The following is a 19,545-nucleotide window of genomic DNA, read 5'->3' as shown; positions in this document are numbered from 1 at the left end:
GTGTGTGTGTGTGGGGGGGTATACTGTCCAATTGTGGCAGAGTTTAAACAGCACCCAGCCCAGATTGAGCTGTGAGCTGTGTCAATTATCCTGTATCAATCACCAGTCAGGAACCATTTCTCTTCTCTAGACCACAGTGAGGGATGGGGTACTGAAGACCTGACCCAGGAATTGAAGGATGGAGAAAACCACTGGAAGGGTCATAAAACCCAAGTTCAAATCCTGATTCTGCTACTTGGTCCTCCATTACCTCACTCATAAAATGAGATGAACAGACTAAAGATGTCTAAGCCTCTTACAATTTTATCTCCTATGAACATCTTTATATTGCCTACTTACTCGGTTTAAGAAGGGCCCTTCTTCTCAGCTTGCCAGCTTGGTCATGACTGCCTAGCCCCCTGCCCTGGGGCACTGCCTCCTTCCTTCTGTCCTCTCAGCTTGGTGACCAAGACGATCTACCCTCAACTCCTAGCCTTTGTTTTCTGGATAGGTGGTTGGCCTCTCCCCTGCTTCCATCTTTGTTGGGCTTACCTGGTGAGCTAGAGTCAGGGTCTTCCCCAGATGTGTTGGTATGTCTGGGCCTTGAGAGTTGCCCAGTGAAGGTGATCTTCAACCAGCGGGAGCCACAGACTCTGGGGAGAGATCAAACTTGGTCTCCACCCTTGGAGAAGAGGAAACAGTAGAAAGTTACACCACAGTCAGGGACCTTGCGCAAATGCAGGGGCCCTTCTCTTGTCATCCACATCAAACTTTGACTCAGTCAAGGGTCCGCCTAACTGCCTACGTCATTCAGACCTTCTTTTGACATGGAGTATAGGAAGAGGCAGATGGAGTATTGGACCTGGAGGCAGGAAGACCTGAATTCAAATCTGAACTCAAACATTTATTCGCTATAGGACCCTGGGCAAGTCATATCATCCTATTTGCCTCATTTTCCTTATCTGTAAAATGAGAATGACAATAGTATTTCCAATAGGTGTCATGAACATCAAATGAGGTAACATTTATAATAAAATGTTCAGCATAGGTTCCTCACACATAGTAGGGGTTTAAGAGATGTATTTAGTGCTTACTATGGGCAAAATATTAGAGATTAAAAAAAGTCCCTGCCCTCAAGGAGCTTACATTCTAATAAGGGGAGACAAAATAGGGGAGGGGTCTCCAGAGTTCAGAATTTTGGTTTGGAAAGGAAATATAGTAGAATAGACTGAAACATCCTCTCCAGTGTGATTAACCATCATGCAATGAGATGATAGGTGACTATAGTATTTCATTCTCCCTCTTTGATGGATGGATCCCAAAATACTGGAGAGGAGACCTTCCTTCCCTTCATTGGAGAGATAGCATGGTACAGTGAATTAAGCACTGGATATGAAGTGAGGAAGACCTGGGTTCAGATCCCACTGCAGACATTGACTAATTGTATGACCTTGGGTAAGTCAGTAAACTTCTATGGGCTTTGCTTTCTTCATATATAAAATGAGGAAATTGGATCCAGGGAATTCTAAGGTCCCTTCCATCATATCTATGATTTTACAGTTGAGAATACAGTCTATGGGTGTGCCCTCCATATGTCTATATTTGGAAATGCCAGGCATCTAAAAGAAGGTGGAAAGGGTGAGATGTTAGATCATATTTGGGGGTGAGTGAATGGATGTCATTCATTACCTGAGATTCAAAGCTGACTTTGGTACACTTAGTCCCCATGAGAATGAACATGAGCTGTCCTTCTGGGTCATAAAGGCAAGAGCCAAGGGAATCCTGCTTAGGAGTACTCACTGGAAGTCTTCATCATGCATAATCAAAGCCAGAGAAAACCAAACTTGGGCTTTGGAACCAGAAGGAAGCTGGGCCACCAGGACCCAAGGCAAATCTACTTATGGACATGTTCTTTTTTTCCTTATTTAATATTTTATTTTCCTCCAATTACATGTAAAAACTTATGTTCTAATGAATGAGTTGAGACCACTCAAGCCTAAAAGTGCCAACTGGTAGTCTGCCAAATATAGCTCTCTGGGTAGGCGCCTTCTGTTCTGTCCCCTGATGTTTTAATAGATAGAAAAAAAATCCGTCTATCTGGGTCAAAGTGTCAAAGGAATGTTTCATTACTCAGACAGCTGTATGAAGAATGGATTGGGGAGGGGAGAGACTAGAAGCCAGGAGACCTATTTAGAGGGGGAAGGGAAGGGTATAGGCATTTATTCAGCATCTCCCATGAGGGAAGAGGGGAGCATGATATGGGTAAAAATGATGAATTCCATCTTGAAGGTATTGAGCATCCAGGTGGAGATGCCTCATGGATGGTTGGTTGAGGGAGCTGAAATCAGTAGAAGAGAGTGAAGGGAAAGAAAAAAAGACTCAGGGAAGAATTTTCACAGAAATGGATGATGAACTAGAAAAGAATGCTAAGGTGGAGGGGCCAAAAAGACAGAAGAATCAAAAGAGATGAGGATGACAGCCAAAGGAAGAGATAACAAGCATCCATAAAAGATGATCAGTAATGTGAAATCTATAGAAAGGCATAGAGAGGATGAAGACTGAGAAAGCATTAAGGTATTAATGTAATCTTGATTTCCGGTGAGTGGGAGGATTAGAGCCGGATGGAAAAGGATTGGGAATGAGGAACAGGTGTAAACAACTTTCTAGGGTTTTGGCCATGAAAGGGAAAAGAGGACAAGTTTGAGGGGAGATCACAAAGGATGGATTTGTTGCTGTTGTTGTTTTTAAAGGATGGAGGGGATGTCAGGGCTCCTGGGCATCTTTGTACACAGGAAGAAAAATGACAGTTTGAAGAACTCTGAGAAGATGCAACCACAGATTTTGGTAAAATTTGAACCCAGGTCTTCCTAACTTTACACTTAGTACTCTATCCATTACACCATGCTGGTTAAGGGAGAATGGGATTGAGTGCACAAGTGGAGGAGTCACCTTGATAAAGAAAAGAGTCACTCTATCCTTTGAAACTGAAAAGAATAAGAGAATGATTAAAGATGGAGAGATTTTGGAGGTGGAGAATTTACTCAATAATATAGAAGGTGAGGTCAGCTGAAAGAGAGAAAAGTGAGGATGGTAGCCTTGGGGGGGCGTTAAGGGGTTTGGAATAGCTGTTATCTTAAAAAGTCAATTATGGGGCAATTAGGTGGCTGAATGGATAGAGCACCAGCCCTGAAGTCAGAAGGACCTAAATTCAAATTTGACCTTAGACACTTAATACTTGCTTAGCTGTGTGATCTTGGGCAAGCACTTAACCCCACTACCTTGAAACCTTCTCCTCCCCCCAAATACAATAAAATGTAAAAAAAAAAGTCAATTAGAGAAGACTAAAAGGATTGATTTTTGCACAGATGACCCAAATGGAATAGGAGATTGTGATTTATTGAGTGGGATTTTCAGAATTCAGGATCATGGAATTCAAACAGACTTGGGTAATGGTGAAGTCTAAGATAGGAACACTCCTATGGGTGACAGATACAGTGGAGATTTTAGATCATGGTAAGTGAGAGTGTGAATGAATTATAAGGTCAGATTCTTTTAATGAATGGCAAACTATGAATAATGTCAAGAATGAATGACATGGGGGCGGCTAGGTGGCATAGTGGATAGAGCACTGGCCCTGGAGTCATGAGTACCTGGGTTCAAATCTGGTCTCAGACACTTATTACCTAGCTGTGTGGCCTTGGGCAAGCCACTTAACCCCATTTGCCTTGCAAAAAACCTAAAAAAAAATGAATGACATGACATGACTTGGACAAGTATCATCAAAGAGCTTTGGAATGAATAAGACTGAACCAGGAATGAAGTAAGTCAGTGGTCTTCAATGTGCTATGGTCCATGGGGACTCAAAGCATTAGATATAACTAAAAAACTGAGCAATAACAACCACAATCTTAGTGTATATTTGTTTTTCTGCCAAGGGGAAAAATTTTTGCATTGGAAAGAATAAATAAATATGATTGAGAAGAGGATGGTATGAGTAAGGAGAGAGTTGATGCAGCAGGTAGAATACAGACTTAGAGTTTTCTTCTGGGCTCATCTTTCTAAATTCAAATTCAGCCTCAGACACTTACTAGCATGTGACCCTGGGTAAGTCACTTCACCCTGGTTGCCTCAGTTTTTTCATTTATAAAATGAGCTGGAGAAGGAAATGACAAACTACTACACTATCTTTGTCAAGAAAGTCCCAAATGGGATCACAGAGTTGGGACTCAAATACAGCTGAACAAAACAAAGAGAGCATTTCACTACCCTTAGGCATTCAAGTCACTTGGGTCAAATGACATCCTTGGGTCCTGGATAAAAAAAACAGAACAATTGGGAGATGTGATTGCTGGACCACTGTCAGTGATCTTTGAAAAAGGATCAAGAGTAGGAAAGTTCTGATAGATTAAAGGGAGACAAATGTCCTAATTTTCAAAAAAAGGGAAGAGAATGGAACCCGCCCACTACAGAGTAGTGAGCTTGACTTTGGTTTCTGACAAAATTCAAGGACATATTATTAAGGGAATTATTACCATTAAATTACTGTTATTAAAGGTTAGGGAAGGTTAGAAAAGGAAGTTGTGACTATACAATTTGGCTTCTTCAAGAACAGGTCATGCCAGCCTAACTTTATTTTCTTATTTAAGAAGGTTACTTAACTGGTAGGTCTTGGGAGAACTGTAGCTATCATTGAACTAGATTTTAATAAAACATTTACTAAAATTTCTCATCCTATTCTTGTGGAAATTCTCATTCTTCTCTAGGTAATATGGAGGACTTCTACCATGACCCAATTCTGCATCCTGAAACCTCACCCTAGCCCTGGAATTTATCTCTACCCCTTAAACGGCCTCTCCCTTTGATTTTGGAGGGAAGGGTTCCTTTCTTCTAGTACCTCCATTTTAGGAGGGCAATCCAAGTCTCTTTCTCTACAAGTTTCACCTTGCCCAGACCCCACCCCACCCCTACTCCTTTTTAGCTTTCTTTTATGTGGTGTCTTCCCCTATTATAATGTAAAGTCCTAGAGGACAGGGATTGTATTTCTACTAATAGTTCACTTATGATAGTGCCTGGCTATAGGATTTATGCCTGGACCATGTCAGGAAACTGAAATGCTTTCATTTAAATTGTTTTAGGAAGATTTTGAAGATCACCTGGCAGGAGAAGATCCCAGACACTGAGGTCCTTTCTCTACTAAACTGTCAAGTATTCAAACATTACTACAAAGTGCAACTATAATGGGCTGGCCACATTGTTAGAATGCCAAACATACACTTGCCAAAGACTATTTTATGGAGAACTCATACAGAGCAAGTGCTCACAAGGGTCAGAAGAACACCCCAGGTGTTCACATGGGCAATTTGTGCCATTCCTGTGGGAGAGCATTCCAAGCTTGTATTGGTCTAATCAGCCACAACCAGGCACACTGTAGTTTGTCTCAAACATAATGATGTCATTTTGGTCTTCTTTGACAGCAAAGGCCAAGAACCAAATAACCAACCAAGTGTGTAATAAATACTAGTTGACCACCCGACTGGAAAGATGGAGAGATATGAACTAGAGGATAAAACATTTCACCAGATTTAGAACTAGGCTGATTCACAAAGGGTAATTACTGAGAGATGGGCATCACTTTGGAAGGAAGCCCCTGACAGTGTATCTCAGGGATCTGACTTGACCTTTGCTATTGAATATTGTTATCAGTGACTCAGCCTGAGATGACATGTTCTTCCTTATTCTCAAGGCTGTAGGAGACACAAAGGTAATACACTGGAGGAGAGGGGATAAAAAAAGATCTTGACATGCTAGAGCATTCTAATGAAGTTAATGAGATGAAATTTAATAGTACAAATTTCAAGTCTTACTCTTGGGTTCAACAACTGACAAGTATAGAATGAGGGAGATATGGCCAGACATCAATTTACCTGAAAGAAATCTAGGGGTTTCAGTGAACTTATTTCTGTTTTAGGGAAATGTGATATGGCGTCAAAAAAGCCTAGGCAATCTTAGGCTAGGTGGCTAGGCATGGTATCCAAGATTAGAGGCAGTTTTGATGCCTCTATCAACAGGACTGAACCTGGCCACTAATCTGAGGATGGCCGGAGCTGAACAGAGTGGGCCAGAAACAGGAGAGATGAGGAATCAAACAGAAGTTCAATTTCAAAGTGAGGGAAAAAGTTGCAAGCAAGGACACATGTGCCGGGACAGATCTCAATACTTATACCTATGGCTACACAGTGAACTGTGATCTTGACAATGAAGGGTAACAACAATGAGACAAGTCCGATTCATAGCAGGGTTTCATGACTAGGACATGAGTACTTGTTCAAGCTTATCTGCTTCTTGTCTGGTGCTTGTCCAAGCTCAGAGAACACCTGGCCCAGTAGAAGCAGCATAATAAAAGGATGATTTTGCTAGAGGGTCATATCATCCTGAAGGGGAGATCAAAGGATTGTTGTTATGTCAGTCTTAGGGCAGAACCTGCTTGCTGGGCCTTGGCTCTGGAAAACAAGGTGTCTCCTAATATCTTGACAGGATAGAAGGCTGTAGTCAGGAAAACCTGAGTTCAAATCTGGTTTCAGACACGAATAGCTGTGTAATCCTAGGTAAGTTACTTAATTGCTACCTGCCTCAGTTTCTTTACCTGTAAAATGGAGATAATAATTGCCCCAACCTCCCAGATATTAAATGAGATAATATTAGTAAAAAGTGCTTAGCATAGTGTCTAGTACATAGTGGAAACTTAATAAATCCTTCTTTTTCTCCCTTCTGCCTTTCTTTCCTTCCTTCCTTCCATCCTTCCTTTTCTCCTTCCTTCTCTTCTTCCTTCCTTCTCTCCCTCCTTCCTTCCTTCTCTTCTTCCTTCCTCCCTCTTTTCCTTCCTTCTTTCCTTCTCTTCTTTCTTCCCTTCTTCCTTCTCTCCTTCTTCCTTTCTTCCTCTTCTTTTTTCCTTCCTTCCTTTCTTCTTCCCTAGTGAGAAATTGTCCTGTTATCCTTTTAATACTTGTCAGTCCCAGGACAGCTAGGTGGCACAGTAAATAGAGTGGGGAGGACCTGAGTTCAAATCCAACCTCAGATACTTAATACTAACCTGTGGGACCTTGGGCAAGTCACTTAACCAACCCCTCTACCCCCACAAAAAGCCTGTCATACTCCATCTGAAATATCATAGCAGTTCTGTTGTGTTTTGGAAAAGACATCGAAAGATTGGAGAGCTTCTAGACAGGGCCTCCAGAATGGTGAAGAGTCTTGAATCCATGTCTTATAAAGGAACTAGAAAGGAGGCTAACTCTAGAAAAGACTCGGGGGGGGGACATGATTATTTTCTTCAACTACTTTAAAGGTTGTCATGTGGAAAAAGGATTAAATATTGTTCTAGGTCTCAGAGGACAGAAGCAGGAGAAATGGATAGAAATTGCAAAGAGGTAAGTTTAGATTTGATATAAAAATAAACAAAAGCAATTAAAAACCACAACTATTTCTTTTTTTTCCAGATCAGTTGTTTTTTCAATGAGATGTTTCACATTTTCTTTTAATTTTTCATTCTTTTGGTTTTGAAGTATTGTGTCTTGACTTCTTGTAAAGTCAGCAGCTTCCTTTAGCTCCATTCTAGATCTAAAGGATTTGTTTTCCTCAGAGAGCTTGCTTATCTTATCTTATCTTATTCCATCTGCCCAGTTCTGCTTTTTAAAGCATTCTCCTCCTCAATAACTTTTTGATCTGAAAAACCAACAATTTCTTAACAAATGGAACTAGGCAAACATAAAATGAGCTGCCTTGAGAGTCAGGACTCCCCATTACTTGGAGTCTTCAAGCAAAGGCTGGATGGATTCTTGGGGATGCTATAAAGCAGGCTTTCATTGAAGCAAGGGATGGTATAGACTACCTCTGAAATGCTCTGTATCTGGAATTCTGGGATTCTTTTTTTTTTTAGATTTTCCAAGGCAATGGGCTTAAGTGGCTTGCCCAAGGCCACACGGCTAGGTAATTATGAAGTGTCTGAGGTTGGATTTGAACCCAGGTACTCCTGACTCCATGGCTGGTGCTCTATCCACTGTGCTACCTAGCCGCCTCCAGATTCTGGGATTCTATTGTTGTTGTTGTTTGTTTTTTGTTCTTGAAGAAATCAGGACATCAGGGAGGTGATGCCACAATGTGCAAGTGAGCTGAATTTAAGTGAAGGCACGCTTATGATTGTGTAAACTTCTGGGAAAGTAATAGCAAGGCTCTGGACCATAGGATAGAGAGAGATGAGATGTGCCTCAAAAGAAGAGAAACTGGGAATACCTGATGATAAAGGGAGACTTTGGAAGTGTCAATGGAGAGAAAAGAAGATGACAATGCCTTCTGGTCTAGTGTATATCAAAAGGTAAGAGAAGGATCACTGGCCCTGGAAAGGGTAGCAAGGATGAAGTACAGAAACTTTCAGAGAGTCAGTTTTCTGTAAGCATCAGAAAATGGGAAGAACATGGAAGGAAGAGATCTAGGATGAGGGAGATTTTGCCAAAATTCATGTATCTGAGTACACAATGGAAGAGGATGGCAGATGTGACCCCTGGTCTGAAGAATTGTATTTAGTTCTGGATAACACTTTTTTCTTTTCTTTTCTTTTCTTTTCTTTTCTTTTCTTTTCTTTTCTTTTCTTTTCTTTTCTTTTCTTTTCCTTTCTTTTCTTTTCTTTTCCTTTCTTTTCCTTTCTTTTCCTTTCCTTTCCTTTCCTTTCCTTTCCTTTCCTTTCCTTTCCTTTCCTTTCCTTTCCTTTCCTTTCCTTTCCTTTCCTTTCCTTTCCTTTCCTTTCCTTTCCTTTCCTTTCCTTTCCTTTCCTTTCCTTTTCTTTTCTTTTCTTTTCTTTTCTTTTCTTTTCTTTTCTTTTCTTTTCTTTTCTTTTCTTTTCTTCAGGCTTTCTCTGTCTCATCCAGCCTGGAAATGCAATGACCACTTATGAGCACAATCCCAGTGATGATGCTAAGCTTTGACCTGTTCTTTTTATCTAATCTGGTTCATTTTGCTCCTACTTAGGTAGCTTGATGCTCCCTGCCTTTCCCCACCCTCCCACTCTCTTCTTCAACAGGGCTCCTCATATTGTTGCCAAATTTAGTGCAGACATCCAGTTGGCTTTAGCCCTATTATAGTTCAGAATTCTAGAATTTAAACTATCCTTTAGCCTTAGCCTCCCGGGTAATTACAGGTGTAATTACTTTACCTTTTTTTTTAAGCACGACATTTTAGGAAGGGCATTTATAAAGTTGGAGATTATTCAGTAGAAGACATCAGTCAAGATAGTAAGGGGCTTTGAGATCACACTGTATGAAAATTGTTTGAAAAAAAATTGGGGTGTTTAGACTAGAAAAGAGTAGACTTGGCAGTGATAAGATAGCTATCTTCCAATATTTGAAGAGCCATCATATAGAAACCCTCTGGAGGGCAGATCAATTAAGAGCAATTGGGGGTGGGGGGCAGCTAGGTGGTGCAGTGGATAGATAGAGCACCGGCCCTGGAGTCAGGAGGACCTGAGTTCAAGTCCAGTCTCAGACACTTCATAATTACCTAGCTGTGTGGCCTTGGGCAAACCACTTAACCCCATTGCCTTGACAAAAACAAAACAAAACAAAATAAACCTTAAAAAAAAAAAAGAGCAATGGGAGGGTCATTCTGGCTCCATTGAGAGAGAGAGGGACAAAAACAACAATAAAAAAATTGGTGCCACCACAGGAAGGAGTAAGTTCCTCCTCCCTGCAAATAGGATGACTTGTAAGGGATGTGGTAGAGGGGATTATTGCTCAAGAACAATTTGGACATTTTATTTGCTGAAAGGGTCAGAGAAGGGACATTTTGTGCAAAATATCGAGAAAAATAGCTTATCATAAAAAATTCTGAGATTATTTGAAAGAAAATCTTTCCTCAGAGAGAAAGATATTGGTTGAAGGGCATAACTGCAGGGCATTGTTTCCAAGTGACTAATTTAAATATAACTGTTTTCAGGACTTTGAAGGTATTACCAGGAAATTCTGTATCAAAGATTTGTTTGGGGGCTATGAGACTACTACATAATAACTCTTTTTTTCATCTTACAGATGAAAGTTTTGGGTTTTCTCAACATAAATTAGAGACATTAAAAATCAGAGATAAGATGGTCTTTGGGTCTAAGATCATAGAAGCAGGAGAGGGATCAGAGAAGCTGTTTTTAGGTGCTGAGACATCAGAAGACAAGAGGTTCCTGGAGCTGAGAGGTCAACAGTTGACATAGAAAGCTAATTTGACTAGAGGAGAGCTGTGTGTTATTTTTTGTTTTTTTTAGTTTTTAGTTTTTAGGTTTTTTTTTTTTTTACAAGGCAATGGGGTTTAGTGGCTTGCCCAAGGTCACACAGCTAGGTAATTATTAAGTGTCTGAGTTTGGATTTGAACTCAGGTACTCCTGACTCCAGGGCCGGTGCTCTATCCACTGTGTCACTTTTTACTATGGTTGTAAAGCTGAGAGAAGTAGAGGAAAGCTCCCTTGCCCTCTAGCAAAATCTGTGGCTTAAAAACTAACTTATTTCCTTCATGGCTTTAAGTAGGAGTGGGAGGTAGGGAAACCCACAAAGCCTATAGAGAACAAGAACTGAATGGTTTGGCAGACCCTGGGTTTAAAAATAATTGCTTTTTCACTCAGTTTCCAGATGCCTCAGCTCTTAGCCAAGGAAGATGACCTTTAAAATTGCATATTCTAGTCTTAAGTGTACTATTAACCACATTGCTTTGTCTGGCAGGAGAGTAGAGGGGCTCTGAAAGGAAATGGAGTTATCCTGTCAATGATCCATGGCACAGAATGTTCTGTAAAGAGAATACAGACATTTGGACCTGAAGTCCTGAGTCTGGGGGTGACCTTGGGCCACCTCTTTATATACCTCACTGAGGGTTTCTGTAAGTTTGTCCCCAGTCTTCCCCCACCAAACCTACCCTGTGCATTGGTGGGAGGGTATAACCCAAGTTTATGGGTGTAGTTACATTTTGATTATTCTTGCTTTTATCTTCTATTTAATAAATGTTGTTTTGATTATTCTTGCTTTTGCCTTCTATTTAGTAAATGTTTTGATTATTCTTGCTTTTGAAGTAATGATTTTATTGTGACTAATATGGGTAATTAGGAAGCACACTGGTGGAGGCTTAGGAACCATAGTCAGGAATTTAGATGTGTATATTCCTCCCCACTCCTAACATGCACACATACCAAGGTTACCCTGTTGAACCCTGGCAGTCATGGCTAGTATACCCCTGTGGGAAACTCCACTCCTCCAAGCCCTGCCAGTATGAGTATTGTTTGGGTAGAGAAAGAGAGAGAAGGGGGGGGGGGAGAGAGAGAGAGGAGGAGGAAGAGGAGGAAGAGGAGGAAGAGAAGGGATGGAGAAAGAGGAGAGGGAGGGAGGGAGGGAGAGAGAGAGAGAGAGAGAGAGAGAGAGAGAGAGAGAGAGAGAGAGAGAGAGAGAGAGAGAGAAGTGAGAGTGAGTTTTTGTGAGGATAGGATAGGGTTGAAAATATAAGGGCGGTTAACAGAGGGAAGGGGACTTTGACATCTACAATCAGCAGACTCAGTCACAGAGATGAGTGCAATGCTCTAGGAATTTACTAATTTGATAAAGCAGAGAAGGTAGTAGTTGGTAAGAGCAGGGGGTGGGAGGTTGATGGAACTGGCAGGTGGGGAAGCTATTCTTCAGTATGTTTAATCTGGATTTAGGCGAATGGTCTCTTCAAGCATTTGAAAAACTATGTGGGATTAGATTTATTCTGCTTGACTCCAGAGGACAAAACCAGCATTGGAAGTACATGCTGTCCAATCATTGTTTGATTCTTTGAGATTCCATTTGAGGTTTTCTTGGCAAAGCTACTGGGGTGGTTTGCCATTTTCTTTTATAGCTCATTTTATAGATGAGGAAACTGAGGCAAATGGTGAAGTGACTTTCCCAAAGTCACACAGTTAGTATCCAAGGCTGGATTTGAACTCAGATCTTCCTGACTCCAGCCTGGTGCCCTATGCTTTCTGTCTTTCCCCACTCCACCCCCCCCCCCCCAGCCCCTTGGAAGTTCTTAGGATCAAAGATTTAGGGGGTTTTAGAAACTATCTGAACTCACACTCTTTTGCAGATGAGGAAACTGAAGGTTAGAGGACTTAAATGTCTTGCCCAAGACCCTGGTTATCAACTCCAAATCTTGTGTCCTCTCTACTGTGCCAGAGCAATGGAGGGAAGTGACCGGGAGGGCATAGGTTGGATCAAATGCTTTCCAAGATCCCTTCCAGCCTTAGCACAGTGACAGCAGGTACTTAATAAATGTTTATTGTCTGACTTCTAACATTCAGAATCTCTGAGATCATGGTTCTTTGCATCTATCCATTCAAAAGACCTGGAAGGAGAGAATTCTGCTTTGGGGCCTCAAAGCCCAGAGATCCCTTCAAATTCTAAGGTCTTTTGTTCCCATGTAGAGAAAAAGCTTTTTCTCCAGAAGGTCCAGGTGGAAATATTAATCAAAGTAATGGCACATTAGCACATCTGAGCTTGAAGGTGCTCCTGGTTCCTATTTTTCCTTTGCCCTGATTTAACCCAGAATTGGTCCTTGGTCCCACCCCCTAAGACCTCTGTTGTGTGGTCTTGGAGCCTGAGGAGTTAGTGTGCTTATTTGGAGATATCTTTTGGGAAGGGGGAATAGAAACCTCTTGAGAAATTGGGGAAGATTCTGTGAGTCATGGAGGCCCTGGGTAAGGCTCTAACCCTTTCACATTCTAGACCTTTCAAGGGATTGTTCTTGGGGGGGATATACTTTAAAAATAGAGTTGGAAGGTCACCCAGTGTGAATAGTAATTCCATCTACAACATTCTCTGGTGTTTATTCAAATTCCACTTGAAGACTTCCAGTGATGGGAAACTTGCTGTCCTCCTAAATCATTCCACTTGGACAGTCAAATCAGTCATTCTGTTAAGAATCACAGATGTGGGGCGGCTAGGTGGCACAGAGAATAAAGCACCGGCCCTGGAGTCAGGAGTACCTGGGTTCAAATCCGGCCTCAGACACTTAATAATTACCTCGCTGTGTGGCCTTGGGCAAGCCACTTAACCCCACTGCCTTGCAAAAACCTAAAAAAAAAATAATCACAGATGTAACTATTTCCTTATATCAGACCAGAATCTGCCCCCTTTGAATTTCCATCCACTTATTGCTCCTGGTTCTGCCCATTTAAGCAGATTAGTTTAGTCCCACTTTCCTATGACAGACCAGTATTTGTTCTCTTCTCCAGGTTAAACAAATCCATTTCTTTCAATGAATCTTCAAAGCAGCTTAGGTCTCCAGTCTTCTTTACATCCTGGCTGACCTCCCCAGGAAAATTTCTAACTTGTCAACATGCTTCCTAAAATGTGGTTCCTAGAACCAAATATGTTACCAGGGGTCTGGGAAAGTGGCAACTTCTAATCAAGAGGAGATTAGAGTCCTTCCTCTTTTTTGACCTCCATATTCTACTGCTCCCAGCTTATAATAATAATATTTGTCTTTCATTTTCTTTCTTTTTTTCCTGCAAGGCAATGGGGTTAATTGATTTGGCCAAGGCCACACAGCGAGGTAATTATTAAGTGTCTGAGGCCGGATTTGAACTCAGGTCCTCCTGACTCCAGGGCCGGTGCTCTATCCATTGTGCCACCTAGCTGCCCCCTGTCCTTCATTTTCAAAGACCACTACATCAGAGAGGTGATGCTGTGACAATCACATAAATTGAACTTTAGTGAGGGGAGTGGCTGTGCTAAGTCACCAGTCTCACTTTCTCCTCCAGGGCCATCTGGGTCCAGCAGCCAGATATGAATCAGGATGACTGGAGATGGCCCTGGATGTGAAGCAATAAGGATTAAATAACTTGCCCAAAGTCATACGACTAGTAAGAGTCAAGTGTCTGAGGCTGGATTTGAACTTCTGTCCTGATTCCAAAGTCAATCCTCTATCCACTAAACCACCTAGTTGCCCTTTCCCAGCTAGGGAGCAGGTCTAGGCTGGGACTAGGTAACCCCCATCTCCAAACTCTTTTGCAACACTGGCAACAAGTACGTCTCCTCCCCAACTACCATTTGTTCTTATTTCAAAACATACCATATTTTCATATCATAACACTTACTTGGGTTTTTGTCTGATTTTAAGGGGCAGTAGAGGATTACCCAGAAATGAGAAGAATCGACCCTCTCCTAACTCTGGTTTCCATGCTCTTCATGTGCTCTCCAGGGGAGGGAGACAGGCAGTAATGGGGCTATTTTCTCTATTTTAGGAGCCCAGAGAAGCCAAGCAACTTACTTCAGTTTACACTGCTTGTCCATGGCAGAGACAAGACTGAGAATCCCCATTTCATATAGGAGATGCTTTGGGAAGCCCCTGGCACTGGGAGTCAGGACATCTGGGTTCTCGATCTAGGCCTGTCATTAATGTTGTGTGATTTCAGTCAAATCACTTCCCCTTTCTGGACCTCTCTTTATTCCTTTATAAAAGGAGGGTTTGGACAGACCTCTCCCAACCCAGACATCTGTTCTAAAGCCAATCCCAGCTTTGCTATTCTATGCTCTGAGTCCCCTCCAGCTCTGACCTTCTTTGTTCTAAGATTATTCCTAGCTCTGACATTTTAGTTCTAAGTCTCCTTTCCCATTTCTTCTCTGTTTTTTATTTTTGGTCAGAGGTTTCTCCTAACTCTGATATTCCATGTTTTAAGATTCTAAGTTTTCTCCCAGTTCTGACATCCTATGTTCTATGGCTGCTCCCACCTCTAACTATTTAAGACTCCTTCCAGCTTGGATAACCTATGGTTCTATAATTTAGTGTGTGAACACATGGTTATGAAAGAGACCAATAGACAATGAACACAGACAGAAGACAGACAGAATGTCCTCCAGGTGCCTGTCAGGGACCACCAGTCCTAGGGTCACATCTTTTGTATTTTCAGCATCTCCCCTGGGATAATTTATGGTTCCTGCCTCCAATAAAGGCATATCCAGCCTGAGGCCCAGAGAGACAAGATCTTTAATATCTTTGGCTGATTACAAGATAGCCTGGCCTTCTAGCAGCTAATCAATTTGTTTTGTACCAGTCGCTTGCCAGAGGGGGTGGGGGAAAAGGGGGACATTTCACTCCTACTCGGATCATGTATGTCTGTGTGTTTAGATAAACATATAATTGTACACTTAAGCACACAACTCACACATATGCATAAATGTATTTATACATTACACATACATATATGCTCATATGTGCACATATAATCCATATGACAAGTTCATATGTTATCTCTCCAAGAGAATATAAACTCCTTGAGAGCACAGACTGTTTCATTTTTGGTTTTGTGATACTATTGGCTATTAAGCATATAGGTAGGTGCTTCCTTAATGCTTATAGATTGATTGATCAAATGAGCCATGACTACTTTCTGGGAAAGCAATTATTTAGGGAGCAGGAGTAATGCTGTCCTTCCAGGATTAGCTACAGCCCATCATTAGCTCAAGAATGAGTATGAGCCTACACCTGAGAGACAGCTGGCCTGGTAGAGCTGATCTAGCTCCAAGCTTTGTACTGAAGAGGCCCAAGATGGCCATGTGGCTCTGTCACTTATCAGCTGTCCAGTTTCTGGCAGGTCACTTAGAGGCAGCTGGCTGTGTAGTGAAAAGAGCCTCGGACCCCTGGGAGGCAAGTGCAAGGTTTCCCGGTTGTTATGAGACTCCTGGAACCCAAAGTATTTGGTATGGGTTGAACTTTAATATCTTATTTGTAATGGGGTGATAACATTTGTCCTGTGTCCCTACCTCACAGAGAGCATGAGGAAAGATCATTAATAACCATAAAATGCTATGGAAACATAATCATTTATTAACTGGAAATGGGGGTGATCATCCTTGTCCTCTCCATAGCACCACACTTTAAACCTGCAGATGTGTGTTATAAATTGGTAGAAATTCTTGGAGATGGATAGGAGCTGAGAAATCAGGACCCCTTTATATTCTTAAAAATTGAGAATTGGGGAGGCTAGGTGGCACAGTGGGTAGAGCACTGGCCTTGGAGTCAGGAGTACGTCCGACCTCAGACATTTAATAATTACCTAACTGTGTGGCCTTGGGCAAGCCACTTAACCCCATTTACCTTGCAAAAACCTAAAAAAAAGTAAAATTGAGAATCCCACTTCCTAAGAGCTTTTGTTTATGTGGATTATATCTATCAATATGTTATTAATATAGTAATGAATTATATATATTGTTACTCTATTATAATGGTGTCTATTGATAATTATAATTAATATTATATATTAAAATAGCATTATTATGAAAATAGTTTTGACCATGAGAACTCCTCAGAGTCCCTGGATCACACCTTAAGACCCATTGATCTAGATTGATCTTTTGCTTTTAAAAATGAGACCCAGAGAATGAATTGAGTTATTCAAGGTTTCACAGTGAGTTTGTGACAAAGCGGGGACCAGAATCCTTTACTCCTAAGACCCTGAGTTCCTACCTAGGGGTGAAGAAACTGGGCAGGTAGGTGGTAGCTATAGTGCAGAGAATACTGAGTCTGGGTTCTGGAAGACTCATCTTCCTTGAGTTCAAATCCAGTCTCAGACACTTACTAGCTGTGTGACCCTGGGCAAGTCATTTAACCCTGTTTGCCTCAGTTCCTTCATCTGTAAAATGAACAGAGGAAGGAAATGGCAATCCCTTCCAGTATGTTTGCCAAGAAAACTCCTGTTGGGGTCATGAAGAGTTGGACCCAACTGAAAAATGACTCAACAGTACAACAAAGAAACTGGAGTGACTAAACAGTTCAAATGTGAATGTGATTGAAAGTGTCTAGGTTTCAGGAAGCATCCAGGCCAATCCTCTCATTTAACAGATGAGGAAACTGAGTCTGATGACTTATGTGACTAGTTCAAAGTCACACAGCTTATACCAGAAATGGAAAGAAACCTAGGTTCTCTAACTTCAGATCCAGCATTCTTTCCCACTTACCATGATGCTGCTGGGAGGACAGGTCACTCTGCCTCAGAGGAAGACCTTAGCAGATGGACAGCCATTTGCTGCCTTGATGGTCTATTAGAATTTATTAAAAGACTGCAGTGTACTAAGCTCTGGGGATACAGAGAAAGGGAAAAACCAATCTTTGCTGTAAAGGAATTTACAATCTAATGAGGAAGATAACATAAGACAAACTGTCAAGCTACCTATAGGATGAATTGGAAGCTCCTGGGGTAGATCCAAAGGAAGACTGAATAGAACCACAGAGAGGGTAATCTGAACCCCAAATAGATTGTTCTTAGTGGATTGGATCAAGGCATCCAGAATGGTGAAATCTCTAGGGTAGGTAGAAAACATCTCAGTTTCTTTGAAATAATGATGCCTATTTGGAATTGGGCATTGAACAGTTTCACATTTGATGGAAAATCTTTGGGATGAGGGAGAGAGGTGAGAAGGAGAGAGACTAGATTTTTGTTCATTGAACAAAACCAAAAAACCCCACTTGTAAAAAAAAGTATCTGGATAGTCTTTCTCTTGAATGGAAATAAGGGGAGGTGAATGCTGTGATGTTTCTGAGGGTACAGAGGATTGGTGGAAGCTGTGTTAGCAGTTAGAATTTGATAAGGTGTTGAGATCAGAATCTCAAAGTTGCAAGTAATTAGTCTAATCTGTACCTTAAGTGGAGGGCTCCCAAGCTTCTTTACACTATTTCACTTAGAGATCTAGTTAACTCCCACAAAGATGATGCTCAGATGTGTTTATCCATCTCTAACTTTCCCATTTCCAACTGCCTCTCAGATGTCTCAGGGTGGATAGTCCTCAGACATATTACACTCAGCATGTACAAAAGTAAATTCATTACCTTTTCCTCCCTAAATTCTCTTCTCTATTATTGTTGAGAATACCATCATTCTCTGAGGCACCCAAGCTCACAAGTTAGATGTCATCTTCTTCTCCTCACTCTCTCTCAGCCCCTATATCCAATCAATCATCAAATCCTGACTTTCTACCTTCAAAGCATCTTTCCTATTTGCCCCCCTTCTTTTCTCTGACACAGCCACACCCTGGTGCTCCCTGGCCCTCATCATCTCTTGCCTGGATTATTGCAAGGCTTGTTGGTGAGTCTCCCTTTCCTAAATCGTCTTCTCTGCTCATCTGTCAAAGTGATCTTCCTAAAGCACAGATCTGACCAAATCACTTACCCCTCCCCCATTCAATCAACTCCAGTAGGGTCTCAAATGCTTCCAACATACAATATGAAATTCCGTTTAGCTTTTAAAGTCATTCATAATCTTGCCCTTTCACATACCTTACTCACCTTTTGTTATTTCCAATCATGCTATCCTTCTTGCTAGTCCTCCCTGGTCTCATGACTGGGAAGCTCCTATGCCATGAATTATTTTGTCTTCATCTCTGCCTCCCAGCTTCCCTAGTTTCCTTGAAATCTCAACTAAAATCCCTCCTCCTGCATGAAGCCTTTCCTCAATTCTACCTAATGCTTTTGCTTTTCCCCAGAGGCTACCTTCAATTTATTATAGAAATTTCTTCTTTGCAAAAATTGTTTGCAATTTGTTGTGCCTAACAAACACCACCACCACCACCACCACCACCACTACCACCACCACCACCATTAAACTTGAGAGTAAGTACCTTGAGAGTAAGAACAGGTTTTCCCCTCTTCTTCCTAGCCCACATAGTTGTCACTTAATACATTCTAATTGATATTTGTCCTTCATTTTGAAAAAAAAAACTTGTCACCAAGGGAAGTGATGGCAAGACATGTATGGTAATGGGATTTGAGTGAGGAGGCTGTCCTAAGTCAACAGCCTCACTTTGTCCTCCAGAGCCATCTAGGTCCAGTGGCCAGATAGGAATCAGGATGATTCCTGGATGGGAGGCAGTCAGGATTAAGTGACTTGCTCAGGACACACAGCTAGTAAGTGTCTAATTTGAACTCAGGTCTTCTTGACTTCAGGGCCAGTGCTCTATCTCTTGCACCACCTGGCTGCCCTACTGTGAGCCTCCTGTCTACAATGTCCCTGAGAAGTGAGTCTCCAGTCTCTACTTGAACACCTCCATTGATGGGTAACTCACTACCTCACAGGGTTTTTGAACCACTCTTACTTAATGTGGGGATTTCTTTGTTAGGTTGGCATCAGCTTCTTTGCAGTTTCCACCTCCTACTTAGTTCTGTCTTTTGAAGCCAAATAGAAGAAGTCTCATGCTTCTTCCACATGACATCGAAGAGAGTGTTCTTGTTTCCCCCATGACGTTTTTTTCTTCCAAGCTGCACATTCCCAGTTCCTTCAACTTGATCTCTCCCCTATCTATTTGCCTCCTCCTCTGGACGGACACTGGTTTGTCAACATCCTTCCCAAAATGTGGGGTCAGAAGAAAACACAGTATTCCAGATAGGATCTGACCATTGTAGACCCATCCCCTCTCCCAATTTGTAAACCCTAATTTGGTCACTCAAGTCCTATATTGCATGGGGAAAATTCCATTTATTACAGCATTGGCCCTGATTTCCCTTCCTAACCTTGGGAAGGTCCATCAGGAAGTGGGGGAG

The 19,545-nt window shown here is 41.6% G+C and overlaps 1 protein-coding gene across 1 annotated transcript in view; it reads right to left on the bottom strand.

The window, feature by feature from the left end:
• PEAK3 (PEAK family member 3) overlaps positions 1–702 on the bottom strand; it is a 9,127-nt gene extending 8,425 nt beyond the window's left edge. The window contains exon 1 of the mRNA XM_074204622.1: positions 532–702. The gene's annotated coding sequence lies outside the window, so the exon portion shown is untranslated. The remainder of the gene's footprint in view (positions 1–531) is intronic.
• Between the last annotated feature and the right edge of the window lie 18,843 nt (positions 703–19,545).

The sequence above is a fragment of the Macrotis lagotis genome, chromosome X, assembly GCF_037893015.1.
Source record: "Macrotis lagotis isolate mMagLag1 chromosome X, bilby.v1.9.chrom.fasta, whole genome shotgun sequence".
Taxonomy (NCBI): domain Eukaryota; kingdom Metazoa; phylum Chordata; class Mammalia; order Peramelemorphia; family Peramelidae; genus Macrotis; species Macrotis lagotis.
The sequence above is the reverse complement of the archived record's forward strand: the minus strand, read 5'-3'. Positions and strand labels throughout refer to the sequence as shown.